The sequence below is a fragment of the Triticum urartu genome, chromosome 6A (genome assembly GCF_056163025.1).
Source record: "Triticum urartu cultivar PI428250 chromosome 6A, HENAU_Tu73, whole genome shotgun sequence".
NCBI lineage: Eukaryota > Viridiplantae > Streptophyta > Magnoliopsida > Poales > Poaceae > Triticum > Triticum urartu.
Window position 1 is genome coordinate 66636769 of NC_141878.1, and position 17129 is coordinate 66653897.

At 45.5% G+C, this 17129-nt stretch overlaps 1 pseudogene across 1 annotated transcript; it reads left to right on the forward strand.

Moving 5' to 3' along the window:
• Positions 1–2849: 2849 nt before the first annotated feature.
• Positions 2850–4194, forward strand: LOC125516537 (putative F-box/LRR-repeat protein At3g28410; annotated as a pseudogene). The gene is made up of 2 exons (XR_015608498.1): positions 2850–4040; positions 4145–4194. The product of XR_015608498.1 is annotated as a putative F-box/LRR-repeat protein At3g28410 (transcript).
• Positions 4195–17129: the final 12935 nt, after the last annotated feature.

The window sequence follows — 17129 nt, forward strand, 5'->3', positions numbered from 1 at the left end:
GCATCAATCATGGAGGGCTTCTACATCATCATCCAAGGCCCTCCGATGAAGTGTGAGTAGTTTACTTCAAACCTACGGGTCCATAGTTAGTAGCTAGATGGCTTCTTCTCTCTTTTTGGATCTCAATACAATGTTCTCCCCCTCTCTCGTGGAGATCTATTCGATGTAATCTTCTTTTTGCGGTGTGTTTGTTGAGACCGATGAGTTGTGGGTTTATGATCAAGTCTATCTATGAATTATATTTGAATATTCTTTGAATTCTTTTATGTATGATTGGTTATCTTTGCAAGTCTCTTCGAATTATCAGTTTGGTTGGCCTACTAGATTGGTTGTTCTTGCCATGGGAGAAGTGCTTAGCTTTGGGTTTGATATTGTGGTGTCCTTTCCCAGTGACAGAAGGGGCAGCAAGGCACGTATTGTATTGTTGCCATCGAGGATAACAATATGGGGTTTTTATCATATTGCATGAAACTATCCCTCTACATCATGTCATCTTGCTTAAGGCGTTACTCTGTTTTTAACTTAATATTCTAGATGCATGCTGGATAGCGGTCAATGAGTGGAGTAATAGTAGTAGATGCAGGCAGGAGTCGGTCTACTTGTCTCGGATGTGATGCCTATATACATGATCATACCTAGATATTCTCATAACTATGCTCAATTCTGTCAATTGCTCAACAGTAATTTGTTCACCCACCATAGAATACTTATGCTCTTGAGAGAAGCCACTAGTGAAACCTATGGCCCCGGGTCTCTTTCTCATCATATCAATCTCCATCACTTTATTATTTCTTTGATTTTACTTTTTACTTTGCATCTCTATACCAAAAATACCAAAAATATTATTTATCATCTCTATCAGATCTCACTTTCGTAAGTGACCGTGAAGGGATTGACAACCCCTAAGCGCGTTGGTTGCGTTGAGCTATTGTTTTTGTGTAGGTACAAGGGACTCGCGTGTAGCCTCCTACTGGATTGATACCTTGGTTCTAAAAAACTGAGGAAAATACTTACGCTACTTTGCTGCATCATCCTATCCTCTTCGGGGAAATCCAACGCAGTGCTCAAGAGGTAGCAGATCCCAGTGATAGAAAGGGAAACAACACGTATGTATCATTGCTACTAAGGATAAAATGATGGGGTCTATCTCTACATAGATAGATCTTGTCTACATCATGTCATCGTTCTTATTTCATTACTCCGTTTCTCCATGAACTTCATACACTAGATGCATGCTGGATAGCGGTCGATGTGTGGAGTAATAGTAGTAGATGCAGGAAGGAGTCGGTCTACTAATCTTGAACGTGATGCCTATATAATGATCATTGCCTGGATATCGTCATGAGTATTTGAAGTTCTATCAATTGCCCAACAGTAATTTGTTCACCCACCATTTGCTATTTTTCTCGAGAGAAGCCACTAGTGAAACCTACGCCCCCGGGTCTTCTTTCTCTTATATTTGCCTTTGCGATCTATTTTCCTCTGTGTTTATTTTCAGATCTTCTAAACCAAAAAACCCAAAAATAGTTTGCTGCAATTTATTCTTATTTATTTATTTATTTATTTGGTGTTCGATCTATCAATCTACTACAAATTTACCTCACACCCGTTTGCCTATCTTGAGGCGCCGTACCCCGGAAGGGATTGACAACCCCTTTAACACGTCGGGTTGCAAGGATTTGTTATCTGTGTGCATGTGTTGTTTATGTTGTGTTGGTTGGTTCTCCTACTAGTTCGATAACCTTGGTTTCATATATGAGGGAAATACCTACCGCTGCTGTGCTGCATAATCCCTTCCTCTTTGGGGAAATACCGATGTAGCTTCAAGCGACATCAGGTTGCCAATATTTGTTATTTGTGTGCAGGAGCTGTTTACGTGGTGTTGCGTGGTTCTCCTACTGGTTCAATAACCTTGGTCTCATCACTATGGGAAATACCTACCGTAGCTGTGCTACATCATCCCTTTCTCTTTAGGGAAGTACCGACGTAGTTCAAGCCGCTATTAGTGGGCCACTCCATCATCTGGCATCCTCCCAAAGCTTCTAGGGTTCTCTTATGTCCAGAAAAAATTGTCAAAAAGCGTCGTGGCATTTGGATTTTGTTTGGTACTGATATCCTAGAAAACCAAAAATAGGCAAAAAAAAATAGCAACTGGCACTTGGCACTAAGTTAATAGGTTAGTCCCAAAAAATGATATATAATTTCATATGATTGCATATAGAACATCCAAGATTGATACTATAATAGCATGGAACAATAAAAAATTATAGATACGCTGGAGACGTATCATGCAGTGCCTTCGACCCTGGCCGCCTGGGTATACCAGCAGCCGCACACCAGCATGGCGTCTGCGCGCCTTTCTTCTCTTTGTGTTCTCTCGTGCTCTTGGGTGCTCTCGGTTAGAGCGTGCTCACAAAGTATTAGAGTAAACACGATTCAAACTGAATGAACCATTACACATGTTTTCTATTGATGTGCCTACTTGGAGGCATCCCTTCAGAACACATGCTTTCTAGCAATAGAGAAAGAAGTGACATGACTATTTGAGGTTGGACACACCCTTTCCTAATGACCGTTCATTAATTAACAATAGACATGCGCTAGTTAATTCACTAATTAATTCCTAATAGAGACAAGGGAAAAGTTTAGATATGTTACAAGAAATTGTGACATGGTGTTGAAAAAAGGGAAAGAAATTAAAAAAGGTGCATTGTCGCAATGTCAAAAAAAAGAATGGGTTGTCAGTGACGACGCCAGCTAGCGGCCAGAGGCAAATGAGGAAAGTAAATATGGATTGCCAATTTGTGCAGAACTGGTCGCCAACCCTAGCTCTCCGTCTTGGATCCAAATCTCCCCTCTCCACCATTCCCCAATTGTGTGAGTGCACGGATGTTGCCGGGAGGCCCTGAGTGGTGACTAGTGCACCCAGTATTGCGGCCAAATCACCCTTCTCCTTGCCCGCCGGCCATGGGCCAGCGAGAATCCCATGAAGCCACGAGCCACGATAACACCGCCGATGAATTCATCAGCGGGCTACCCGACGACATCCTCGGCACCATAATCTCCCTTCTCCCCACCAAGGACGGCGGTCGCACATCGGCCCTCTCCCGCCGATGGCGCTATCTGTGGTGCTCCACGCCTCTCAACCTTGAGGTTCGCACTCAACCCCGTGGTGTCCACATCCCCACCTCCTATGTCCACCCCGCAGTCGTCTCCAAGGTAATCTCCAAACACCTTGGCCCCGCTCGGCGACTCTGCTTCCAGAACCTCCTCTCGCTGGTGACCTATTCGCCCAGGTGGAGGACTAGTTCAACTCCCAAGCCCTCACTGGCCTCCAGGAGCTCGATATCAGCTACCATCGGTTCCATCAGACATACCCGCTGCCGCCATCCACACTCTGCTCTATAGCCACCCTCCTCATTGCCAAGATCGGCAATTGTGTTTTCCCCAACAAGATTGTGTCATCCTTGAACTTTCCCTTCCTCATGCAGCTCACCCTATTTTACATTTCCTTCTCAGTGGACGGCTTCCACAGATTGCTCTCTGGATGCCATGCCTTGGAGAGCTTAGACATGTCTGATGTTCGTGGTGTGGGTTGCCTCCATGTTAGCTCACGAACTCTTAGGAGCATCGGTTTCCATGATAGTGCTAGTAAAAAAGCAGAACTAGTCATCGAGGATGCTCCTCTCCTTGTGAGGTTGCTACTACCTTTTGGTTTCCTTGATTATGATTGTGTATCTATCCGGGTAATTAGAGTGCCTAAATTGGAGATATTGGGCCCTTTCTTGCCTGTATTATCCAAGCTACTGGTGTCCCAGGTAGCAGCAGCAACATCATCCTCTAATATTGCATTTGGCGGTACATGATGATAACTTTTTGTAATGTTGATTGTATGTTATAATCAGGAAATACACCCAATTAGCTTTGCAAACTGCATGCGCACTGTGAAGGTTTTGTCTCTCAGGTCTTTTGGCCTTGATTTGGATGCAGTTCTTAACATCCTTGGGTGGTTTCCCTTTCTGGAAAAGCTCTACATAATTGTGAGTACTCATCTCCCCCTGCTTTAAATGTTTGATTTGCTTGAAATATTATCTCATCCAGTTTGCAACAACTTTAACATGTATTTCTGATTTTCATTTTCTAGTTCCACAAACATAAGGAGATGAATAATGAAAATGAGCATCGGTATGACCCACTACATCCAATTGAATGCCTCGAGACCCATCTCAAAAAAGTTGTGTTTAAGTCATTTGTAGGCCATGATAAACAAGTTAACTTTCCCACGTTCTTTATTTTGAATGCAAAGGTGCTAAAAAAATTGAATTTGATGTAGGTAGCAGCAGCAACATCATCCTCTAATATTGCATTTGGAGGTACATGATGATAACTTTTTGTAATGTTGATTGTATGTTATATTCAGGAAATACACCCAATTAGCTTTGCAAACTGCATGCGCACTGTGAAGGTTTTGTCTCTTAGGTCTTTTGGCCTTGAATTGGATGCAGTTCTTAACATCCTTGGGTGGTTTCCCTTTCTGGAAAAGCTCTACATAATTGTGAGTACTCATCTTCCCCTGCTTTAAATGTTTGATTTGCTTGAAATATTATCTCATCCAGTTTGCAACAACTTTAACATGTATTTCTGATTTTCATTTTCTAGTTCCACAAACATAAGGAGATGAATAATGGAAATGAGCATCGGTATGACCCACTACATCCAATTGAATGCCTCGAGACCCATCTCAAAAAAGTTGTGTTTAAGTCATTTGTAGGCCATGATAAACAAGTTAACTTTCCCACGTTCTTTATTTTGAATGCAAAGGTGCTAAAAAAATTGAATTTGATGTATATGGTAGTAGTGTATCAGTAGATTATCAACACATGCTACTAAAAGGGGAAAACAGAGCTTCCCGAGATGCTCAGTTTGAATTCAGGAGTAAATATTGTAGTGCAGACTATGATATCGGCAAGCATATCCATGATTTGTCAGCGGCTGACCCCTTTGGATAGCCATGGACATGATTGATGCCAGAAGATTGCACTGCCTTGGTGTCTTGTACTCATTTTGTAGCTGACATTTATGCCTCAAGATTGCATCACTCTCCACATAAGTCTTTTTTATGTCTAAACTAAAGTTTGTTTGTAATTCCTATAACTTATGAAGTTATCCCTATTAAAAGCAACAGATGCTTGATGATGCAAAAATAAGTGCACTGCAGAAAATATTTGTTGGGAAAGAATACAAAAATATTATGCTACCAATATTTTTGTAAAATATCAATCTTTTGACTCATATGCACATGCTTTTTAGTCATATTTCAAGTGTTCATCCTGGCTACTTTTGGATTGTTGCACAAATTACAAGGTGTGGTATTGTTGTTAGGGGCCAAATGGGAATATTACCAGCACACAAAAATTGTGAAGTATTTTTTGGGATAAGTGAGTTTATCAATAATGCATGTTTTTTGGAAACAATATTAGTATGGCTCAAAGGTGATATATGTATACATTTACAAATATAAGAGTGTTCACAAAGGTAACACATGCACTGAATAGGTCAAAAGACATGTTCTGCTAAGATAGAATAGGCATGCATGGATTAGAATGTATTAGTGTTGTCCTAAAATTGCTCTTCATTATAAGTAATGGTGGTGAAAAACTAGATCTGAGTGTTTTATTGTTGCATTTGATTTTTTTTAAAAAAAATCAGATTTCCTGAATACTCCCTCCATTCCAAATTAGTTAATTTAGATTTGTCTAGATACAGATGTATATAACACTAAAAAGTGTCTAGATACATCCATATCTAGAAAAATCTGAGTCAACTAATTCGGGTAGTTGATTTAGATTTGTCTAGACACGTTATTCGTGTCTAGATACATCCGTATCTAGACAAATCTGAGTCAATTAATTTCGGACGGAAGTAGTCATAGTAAACAATTATAAACTTTTTTGTGTTGAACATATACTCATTTTTTTGTGCATGTGTTCAACACTACTATAAAAATTCCATTCAAACCGACCTTAACAGAAGTAGGTAGCTAAATGGTGAAACATGTTAATGCAGTTCCACTTTATAGAATTATCATTATCTATGATAATTTCGGTAGTTATCTAACTAAATCCATGGGACGTGATGATGGATTGAGCACATGTTAAAATATGTGATGCTAAGGGTGTCGTGGGAACGATTCCGACAATAATAAGGTATAGGGTAAGGGAGCATGATCTATCGAGATGCAAATGGGTGACACGGTGGTTTTAGCGAGTTCGGGCCTCTCACGGTGGAGATATCAGCCCTACGTCTCATGCTCTGGAGAGGCTTTGTTTTATCTTAGTGTATATCTGGAGATTACATGGTGTATTTGAGAGAGAGAGAGAGTGAGGAGAACGAATCTCCTTGCCTCCAGCTAAATGGTGAGAAAGAGAGAGAGGTAGAAGAAAAAAGCCCCCTAATCTAGTGGTGGGGGTGGCTTATATAGAGTGCGCCACCCCCTCACCTCCTATGTTACAAAGTGGGGGCGTTAATGCCATAACTCAACCTACTACTAAGATGATGCTTCGAGTGCCTTGTCGACTGCTGGTCTTCGCATATCCGAGTGAGATCAGGTGCTCCGAGTGGAATGAGTTGGTCGAGTGGAGTGCTATGCTTCGAGTGGTTGTTGCCATCCGAGTGACTTGATGGTCATTCGAGTGGATAGTATGTCTGTATGAAATTTATCTGGACTCACATGCTGTGTGGACCCCATGCTTTATGATATTTCGACCCTTCATGGGCCTACCTGCTATGTGTATCCCCAACATTAACCCCCGAATCAATTGCGATTTTGCAGAACGAGTTTGTGAAAGACACAATTTGGCCCGAGTGATTACGGAAATACTTGGTACCCGTCATCATGCTTTCAGACAACCAAGGTTTGAACAAAATCTCAATGGATTCTGGTACTGTATTTCCCGACTGATCTGGGGTAAGTGCCCACGAGGAGCAACTTGGTGACATTCGATCATCTCTCGGAAGAGGTTAAGTTGTGATCGGAGTATGGATGTGTCATTAAATCTGGGCAACAAGATTGACGCATGGACTGCTCTCTCGGAGAGATGCCATTCTTATCCCGAAGGAACGTCAATACGAGTCGGTTCTAGATCCAAACTTATGAGTTTCACGCTTTGAGTCCTAGAAGAAGGCTCAAAACAGGTCCATGGAGGAGCGTTAAACTCACCTTATAACATTTTTTTGGTAGCCGACGGGAGCCTTAGAACATGTTTGTTTGTTGTTCGCCACTCGGACCGGTCAGGCCATACCGAGTGGAGATTACTCCAGTGGGGGAACGCTGAGTGCACCCACTGGGTGTAGTCCCCGTGATCGCCGTCGACTATGGGCAGTCGGCGGGGGTCTGAGAGATCTAAAAATCTTCTTAGCTGGTACTGATAGAACTTGTTCCTCTCCGACTCGGAGGTCGAGTAGTACTTGAGGATCTGGTACTGGTCTAGCTTGCCCTTCCTCGACTCGGAAGTCAAGTAGCACTTGAGTGATCTGGAGCTGGTCTTGCATCGAGCAAAATGTTTCTTTCTGAGTTCTCTTCCAATGGGGGCACGCTGAGTGCACCCACTGGGTGTAGTCCCCGAGCCTCTGTCGGACAAGATGTGTCGGACAGAGGGTTTAAGTCTACTGGTAAACCTCCACGCAGTCTACATGGTAAGTAAGCTCAGCCTGGAGCTGAGCTAGTCAGACTGATCTTTGTGCACTCGGCATGGAATAAATTCAGCCTAGAACTCGGTCAAGTAGTTGAATCTTCGTGCTGTCGGCACGGTGAATGAATTCATCTTTGAAACTGTCGATTGTAGAAAAAAGCTGGACACTCCAGGGAGTAATCGTTCCAGTAGTACTTCTTATATTGACCGTTAGATTTTGTGTGAAAGGGGTATTTGTCCGAGTGGACATGCTTCCCAACTGATCGGGGTATGTTGACTACAAGGAAAAACTTGGTGGCACTCGTATGTCTCCCGAAGGAGATAGACTAGAGGTCTGACATGGACGTGCCATGAAACCCGAGTGGTGAGGCTAGTGTGTGGGCTGACTCTCCGGAGAGATGCCACTCATTATCCCGGGGGAACACCGGCACATGCCATCTCTGAGTCCAAGTTTGTGAAACTGATGCCTTGGAGCCTAGGATAAGGGCCAAGTGTATCCATAGAGGAGCGTCGTTTTCACCCTTTTGCAGTCCTGAAGACGACTTCAAGAAATGATTTGGGTGATCGCCCGACTGGACAGTACTGCCCTTATAGATTTTCGGCGGAACGAGCATGTATGGTTAGAAAGATATTCCTGATGTGATCAATGGGTTGATCGAATGGGCATAACCCCTAAGGGAAGAATGGCCAATGGTTGTACATAGCCCCTGAGTGATGCTCGAAAGAGGTAAGCTTGCTACAGAGTGTGATATGAGGTTTGATCATATGACTAACTTAGTCGTTCCCGTGTTGTGGGTGTAGAGGTGAATACATGTCCAACTGATGGTGACACGCGAGGCGGCCGAAGGGCGATGATGTATACAACCGAGTGGCGACGCGTGGGGCGACCGAGTGGTGAAGAAGTGCACAACCAAGTGGTGACACGCAGAGCGGCCGAGTGGTGAAGACGTGCCCAACCGAGTGGCAACGCGCGGGGCGGCCGAGTCATGATGTGCGAGGTGGTCGAATGATGAAGACGTGCATAACTGAGTGGGGACGCGCGGGGCGGCTGTCGTGGTTCTAAGTCTGACAGTAGTGTAGGGGGGTAAGTATGGAGAGGCGAGATCTTAGCTATGGAGAAGCTGTAAGCACGCAAGGTTTACGAGTTCAGGCCCTTCTCGGAGGAAGTAATAGCCCTACGTCTCGGAGCCCGGAGGCGGTCGACTGGATTATGTGAGTATGAGTTACAGAGGTGCAAACCCTTGTCTCGGAGGAGGGGGGTGGCTTATATAGAGTGCGCCAGGACCCCGACCAGCCCACGTTACAAAGGGTTCAATGTACATTAAGGCAGGGCGTTACTGGTAACGCTAGTAATAAAGTGCTATGATGACCATAAAAGCTACTTAATGACCGACCGTTAGCGTGCGGGTGACTTCAGGTCTCCTGGCCGTCGAGTGGTTGGATCTTGGTCGAGTGATTGCTTCTTGGTCGAGCGTCTTCGAGTCTGTCGAGTGGAACACCTCCAAGTCGATTGAAAGGTGGTTTCTTCTAGAGATGTCCTTGGGTAGGGCAGTTAGGACAGATCCATGACCCTACCCTAGGTACATAGCTTTGTCATTAGCCCCCGAATGGATCGAGGTTTGAGTGGGGAAGGAGTTAAGAACTTTTCTGACTCGTTTTTCATGCCGTGAGCATATCTTGTTTCGGATCAACGGACCTGAGTGATGACAGCAACTTCCTTTTCAGTCGCCTTGATCCATTCTTAATTCTTCGTCGAGTGAGTTTCTTCACTTGTAAGGCTCCGAGTGACAGTGCGGAGGAGATCTTTTAGTCTGACAAGTTTATTTGCTGCCCGTAGATTTCGTGGGATCCGAATTTTGGGAAGCGCGCGGGACGGGGGAGGCCGCAGTAACCGGATGGGATAGAGCAGAGCCGCCTCGATCCCCACGCTGCCTTTTTTGCCACGTATCGCGCGCGCGGTCGTTACGGGATTTGACAGAGTCACCTGGGCCTACCCGTCAGCCACTCGGAAGCTGCCTCATATAAGGCGTTGGACCGGAGTCTCCCGAACAGTGCGTTCTCATTTCCTCTTCTCCTCTCCACGTCCCTCCGCTGCGCTCGTTCTCGCCCCAGCATCACCGCTCCGTATGCGTCTCGCCGGCGGCAATGGGGAAGGAGAAGACGGTGGCTCTGGAGCGGGCAAAGAAGGCGACGGCGAGGTCGAAGGGGAACGCGACCAGCCGGGGTGGATCTTCTTCGCGGACCAGCCTGTCGAAGGGCTGGATCCAGGGCGACTGGATCCACTCGAGGATCACCCAAGAAGACCTCGACGACCTGGCCGAAGGGGGGCTGATCCCCCATGACTCGGCGCGGCTTCCGGGGAAGGAATCTGAGCCGCAACCTCGGGAGGGTGAGTGTGTTCTTCTTGCCACCCACGTCGACCATGGATTTTCCTTGCCTCCTCACCCTTTCTTTCGAGGGTTTCTGAACTTCTTTGGGGCACAACTCCACCATTTTACCCCCAACTCAATCGTTTATCTCGCCGCTTTCATTTCTTTGTGTGAGAATTTCCTTGGTTGCCGGCCTCACTGGGGTCTTTTCAAGCATATTTTCAGTTGTCGCTCCCAGACAGTGAAAAAGGCTAATCCGAGTGATGAGAGGACCCAAGTGATCCAGATGTGTGGGGGTCTTGGCATCCAGACAAGAGGGAAAAGCTCCTTTCCGGCCATGATTCTTCCTGACTCGGTTCGCGGATGGCAGTCGACCTGGTTTTACTGTAAAGACCAGTCGACGCCAGGGCAATCGACTGGCCTCCCTCCCTTTACCATAGACCGAGTGGAGAAACCCTCCCCTTTGAAGGTGCTCCCGGAGGAGAAGGCGCACGTGAAGCTGTTGGTCGATCGAGTGGTCCAGCTTATTTGCGACGGGGTCACCGGTATGGATCTCTTGGAGGTCTTCCTTCAGCGACGCATCCAGCCTCTCAAGCTTGAGACCATCCGATGTGGATGTATTCGGGTCTTGAAGACTCCACTCGGATCCACCCGGAGGAGGTCGACGATGACACACTCGAGAAGTGGCTGTCGGACATCACCGGGAACAAGGACAATCCCAGGGGAGCTAGGAGAGTTCCCCCATTCGACCAATCTCATGCACCAGAGCAGGTCTGATTCTGAGTTTTTGCTTGTAATCTGAATTCACTCGCGCAGCTGCCTATATTGCGTCGACTGACTTTGTTCTCCCTGCTTCCTTTCAGGCTATTATTGAAATGTATTCAATGCCCAACGGGGAGCAAGAGCAAGCACTGGAAGGCGAGGCGAGTGGCGGCGACAGTGGCGAGTGGACTTCCGATGGTGAAGGGGATGGAGGAAGCGACGGCTCAAGTGATGGAGAAGAAGTCGAGTCGCCCCCTCGCAGGGAGAGGCGATCCAAGCTCGACCAAGAACAGCCGAGTGCCCGTGACAAGGCAACTACTCAGGTTGGTCAGTCTTTGAAGCGTCCTCAGATCTCTTCACCAACCCCGACTGAGAAGGCGCCAAAGCACCCCAAAGTCGCAGAGCCGAGGACTCGGAAGGCGTTTCCGAAGATCAAGATTCATATCCCCGTCGCCTCCGCGTGAGTGTCCCTCTTTGTATTCACTCGACGCTCTGCGCTGTTTGTTTTTCTTGTTTGGACTGGACGAACTTTGGAATTGTCAGCGCTGCCACTTCCGGGACCTCAGCTTACAGGGATGATGATGAGGTGATGGAGGATGCGGTCACTTCTAATCCGGGTATGATTTCTGCCATACTATCTTTACTCGGTCGATTCAACTACAATGTGCATCATTGGGTGACATGATTTTGGCAATTGAACTTTGCACAGCTCCCAACATTATTGACCTCCCTGATGATGATGGAAAGTACGAGAGGCCTTTTACGAGGAAGAATAAGCGAGCTCTTGTAAGTGAGGCGCTACAGTCGACGCCGAGGGCGGATCCAGTCGTTCAGGACACTGGCGACGTCAATCGGGGTTCTATTACCTTCGCCGAGCCACTGTCGAGTGCCTTGCCTTCTTCGTCGACTGCTCAAGTCCCTGTCGACCCGCCTTCACTTTTTGCGACCCATCATGTCCCAGAGGATGAGGTGAATGCTGCTAGGGAAGCCATACGCCAGGCGGGCATTATGATGGAGAAGATGAAGACGCTGCGGGACGCTGTAAGTGCATCTAGTGCCACCCCTAGTTGGTTTTGGAGTATTGACGACAAACCTAGTTGAGGGACTAATGTGTTTGTGAGAATTGCAGGATAACACAGGTAGAAGTCCCTCATTGATTCGGTTTTCTTACCAGAGATGACCCCAAAAAATTGTATGAAGACATTGAAGTCAAAGGTGGTATATGAAGATATTCACATTGAAGACTATGACAAGAGAAGACACCACATGAAGCCTATGGAGCTCGAAGACTTAGATCTTTCGTAGTTCTCTTTCTTTTGTGTTGAGTCATAGGAACCACCGTACTGTTAAGTGGGGTCCAAGAGAACCAGTCAGAATGACTAAAGTGATGCCTAACCTAAACCTATGTCTTCGAGTGAAGACTATGAGAGCGAATCTTGTCCAGAGTCGGACAAGTCAGCTTTGCTTGCAGCCCAAGTAAAGTTGCCGTGTGAGTTTGAAATCTGACCGTTGGAACACGTGTCAGTTCCTTAGTGACCCAGGGTCATTTCGGACAAATCAGGTCGGGTTGCCAAGTGGCTATAAATAGCCCACCCCCTACAACCATAAACGGTTGGCTGCTCAGATTCAGAGTACGGCTTTTGTCGTTTGAGAGAAACCCACCTCGAAGCCTTTGAGAGAGAATTCCTTGCGAGGATAAAGCCCTAACCACCCAGAGCCAAAGAGAATTAGGCATCACTTAAGTCTTCTTGTCTGTGTGATCTGAAGACTTATTACACTTGAGGACTGTGCATCCTCCAGCCGGTTAGGCGTCACGTTCTGAGCATCCAAGAGGCATTGTGGATTGCCGGTGAACGAAGTCTGTGAAGGTTTGGGAGTCTACCTTGAAGACTTACCAGAGTGATTGGGCGAGGTCTGTGTGACCTTAGCTCAAGGGGAATACGGTGAGGACTGGGTGTCCCGAGCTACGTGTTCAGGACTGGGTGTCCGGGACTGTGTGCCCTGAGGTTTAAATACCTAGCCGCCCCAACCAAACGTACAGTTGTCACAGCAACTGGAACTGGTCCAACAAATCATTGTCTTCAGCGAGTCACTGGTTTCATCTTCCCTTCCCTTTACTTACTGTTACTCCTTGTGAAGTCATTGTATGTTCGCACTATCTTTTGTCTTCACTGAGTGACTGCGTGTTCTGTGTGGCTTCACAATATCTTCCTACCTGATCCTTACTACATTGCTGCTATTAGTCATTGTGCTTTCACTCTATTGAATACTTGACCATGGCTTGCCTAGTGTAGTCTACCTTCCGCTGCAGGGAAATAGGTTTATTTCTATCGTTTGTCTTCATAACTTCCACGTTTTGAAGACTTTCATAAAAATCGCCTATTCACCCCCCCTCTAGTCGATATAATGCACTTTCAATTGGTATCAGAGCAAGGTGCTGCCTTGTTCTGTGTGATTCGGTTTAACCACCTGGAGTTTTAGCTATGTCGACTGCAGGGATAATTAAAGTCTTCGCTGCGTGCCCCGTCTTCGATGGAACTGAATATCCCTACTGGAAGAATAAGATGCGCATGCATCTTGAAGCCATTGATGTCGACCTATGGTATGTCGTCGAGAACGGCGTTCCCAAGGCTGGAGAAGGTGTCACTGCTGCTGATGTGAAGAAATTCGTTCAACTGGACTCTACTGCCAAGAATATCATCTATGGTCATCTGACCAAAGGACAGTATGGCCGTGTGAGTGCTTTGAAAACATCTAAACTGGTCTGGGACTGGCTCTCCAAGGTCAATGAAGGTGTCTCAACCTAGAGAGATCAGAGAATCAGTGTCCTTCGCAACCTCTTCAACCGCTTCAAGCGAAATGACAATGAGAATGTCCAGCTCACATTTGACCGACTCACTGACATCACAAATGAGCTTCAAGCCCTCGGCGCTACTGAGATCACCAAACATGAAGTCGTCAAGACACTACTGAGATCACTTGATAGTTCGTTTGACACCCTAGCCCTGATGATTCAAGAACGTCCTGATTTCAAGACACTCGATCCGTCTGACATACTTGAGAGGCTCAACACACATGAGTTTCAGCTTTCTAAGAAAAGAGATATCTACGGTCCAAACTATGGGCGAACTCGTGCCTTGAAGGCAAAAGTTGTCTCCTCATCTGAAGAAGAATCTGACAGCAGTTTGGATGATCCTGAAGACATTGGAAGGGAACTTGCTATGCTTGTCAAGAAGTTCCAAAAATTCACCAAGAGGAAAGGCTTCAGAAAGTCTTCCCGATCAAGCTCAAGGAATGATGAAGCTTCTGCTCATGACTACAAGAAGAAAACATGTCACAAGTGCAAGAAACTTGGCCACTTCATTTCTGAGTGTCCACAGTGGGACAATGAGAACAAAAAGAAGAAGAAGAGCAAGGAATATGACTCTGACGACAAGAAGAAGAAGAAATACTCAAAGTCTTCTTCCAAGTCTTCCTCAAAGTCTTCATCACACAAGAAGAGCTCATCTAGCAAGGCACGTGCGTTTGTTGGCAAGGAAATGGATTCAGAGGAGGAGTCTGCTTCTGAGGAGGCAGAGGTGGAGTCTGAGGAGGAGTCCAATTCAGGCGTCGCAAGTCTGGCTACAACATACGTTGCCAAGTCCATCTTCAACACTGAAGACAATGACTTCATCACCGACACCGATGCAAATGACAAGGACTACTCCGCTTCTACCTACTACTTCATGGCACACGGTGCCAAGGTAAACACACGCACTACTCACTATCAAACATCTAGTGACGATGACTCTGATTGTGGTTCAAAACCCAGCTACAAAACACTTGCTAAAATTGCAACTGAACAACAGAAAGCTATGGAACATATTCAAAAACTGTTAGACAGAAGCGATGATCTGTTAGGTGCTGAAATGACTCGATCTGAATCCTTAATTGAAGACATAAAAAATCTTCACGTTAAGTATCAGGAACTTGAAAGTCATCATGAAACTCTCTCAACAACTCATGAAAAGCTTTCCTATGATTATCTTCAAAGGAAGCAAGATCTTGAGAAATTGAGAGCGGCTCATGAAGATCTTCAAAAGGAAAGCGAGTCACTTCGCGCCAAACAGATCAGTTCCGCTCAGGAAGGATTTGAACCACCATGTCTTAAATGCATTGAGCGTGATAATGCTACTTCTGTTGCTGAATGTTCTACTGCTACTGCTGTTGCAATATCTTCAACTGTTGATGTGGAAACTAACCCCTCTGCTGAGGATACCACCGCTATTGCTGATGAGAATGCTAGGTTGAAGACATTGCTTGAAACAGGGATGTACAAAAGTCTTAAAGGGCATCAGACACTATGTGATGTCCTCAAAAAGCAGATTCTGAACCGAAACCCGAGGAAAGAGGGTGTTGGGTTCGTAAGGAAAATGAATGCTGATGGCTCTTACTGGAAACCTGAGCAGTACCCCAAAACCATGTGGGTTGCTGCAAAGGAACCTTCAGCAGATCCATCCCATCTATCTGGCTTCACTTGTGCTAACCCCATTATCATTGATGAATCCTTTGATGCAAACTATATACTGTTTAAGAATCAGAATGGTGAAGTGTTTTCCAGGTACATTGGTACTAACTGCAGAAATGGACCGCCTATGAAGAAGATCTGGGTTCCGAAAAGGTGTCTGGAGAATCTTCCTGTGAATGTCATCATGACACCTCACGTGAAGAAGACAAACCTCAGACCAAAGGCTTCATACGGTCCAAAGGCTTCATACAGACAAAGGACTCACCTGAGTTGCACTAACGCAAATGTTTTGCAGGGAAACCATACTCAGGCATATGAATATGAGAGTGGTTCGTCAAACCGTCATGTTCATAAGACCAAGAACTATTCTGCTTATTCTTATGAGTACTATTGTCCGCCTGCAAGATTGTTTGGTAGGGCTCCAAAGCCAAAATTCTCAGATGCTGCACTCATACTTATTGCTTCTAAGCCACCCTTGAAGATGTGGGTGGCTAAGAAAGCTTAACTCTCTTTTGCAGGGAAAGGTCTCCAGCAGAAAACCAAAATCGTCTGACGCTATTGCTGGGGACCTTAAACATCTTGTAGGGCGCAAGATCAAATGCCCGAATGGTCTTACTATGTACTTCATTCCTGAATCGCTTGCTACTCTCCCTATTAGTCCTAATCTGGATCTAAGCTTTCATAACCCACTGGTTTGTCAAATGTTTTTGCTTCACAATGCTCTTGGTGAAGCCTATCCCCTAACTGCACTGTAGGGTACGACACCAGCATCTTCAGAATGGATTATTGATAGTGGGTGTACAAATCACATGACTGGCAAAAGAAGCCTTCTTATGGACTCAATCTTACGTCCATCCGACAAGAGTCACATCACATTTGCTGACATTGGTAAAAGTAAGGTATTGGGTCTAGGTAGAGTTGCAATCTCAAGGGATCAACACATGGATAAAGTCATGCTTGTTGAATCCCTTGGCTTCAACTTAATGTCTGTCTCAATGCTTTGTGATTTAAACATGATCGTAATATTTGGAAAATATCGTTGCATTGTTCTAATGGAATCTGACAAGTCTCTAGTATTTGAAGGGTATCGAACAGATGATTTGTACGTGGTAGATTTCTCAGCAGGACCACAGCTTGCCGTATGTCTTCTAGCAAAAGCTTCAGAATGCTGGCTCTGGCATCGGAGGCTTGGGCATGCTGGCATGAGGAACCTCCACACCCTGGCAAAGAACAAGCATTTCATAGGCATCGAGGGCATCAAGTTCAAGAAAGATCACTTATGCGGTGCCTGTGAAGCAGGGAAGATGACGAGGGCCAAACATCCCTCGAAGACAATCATGACCACTACTCGACCCTTCGAACTGCTTCACATGGATCTTTTCGGTCCCACTCATTACTCAGCTCTTACTACTATTGCTTGTCTCTATGGCTTTGTCATTGTTGATGATTATTCTAGATATACTTGGGTGCACATAATCCATTACAAGACTGAAGTGCAGGATGTCTTCAGACACTTCGCCAATCAAGCTATGAACAATTATGGCGCCAAGATAAAGCACATCAGAAGTGACAATGGCACTGAATTCAAGAACACAGGACTTGATACATATCTTGATACCTTGGGCATCACACATGAATTCTTGGCCCCGTACACGCCACAGCAGAATGGCATCGTCGAACACAAGAACAGAACACTCATTGAGATGGCCAGAACGATGCTAGATGAATACAAGACTCCAAGAAAATTCTGGCCTGAAGCCATTGATACTGCATGCCATACAATCAATCGTGTTTATCTTC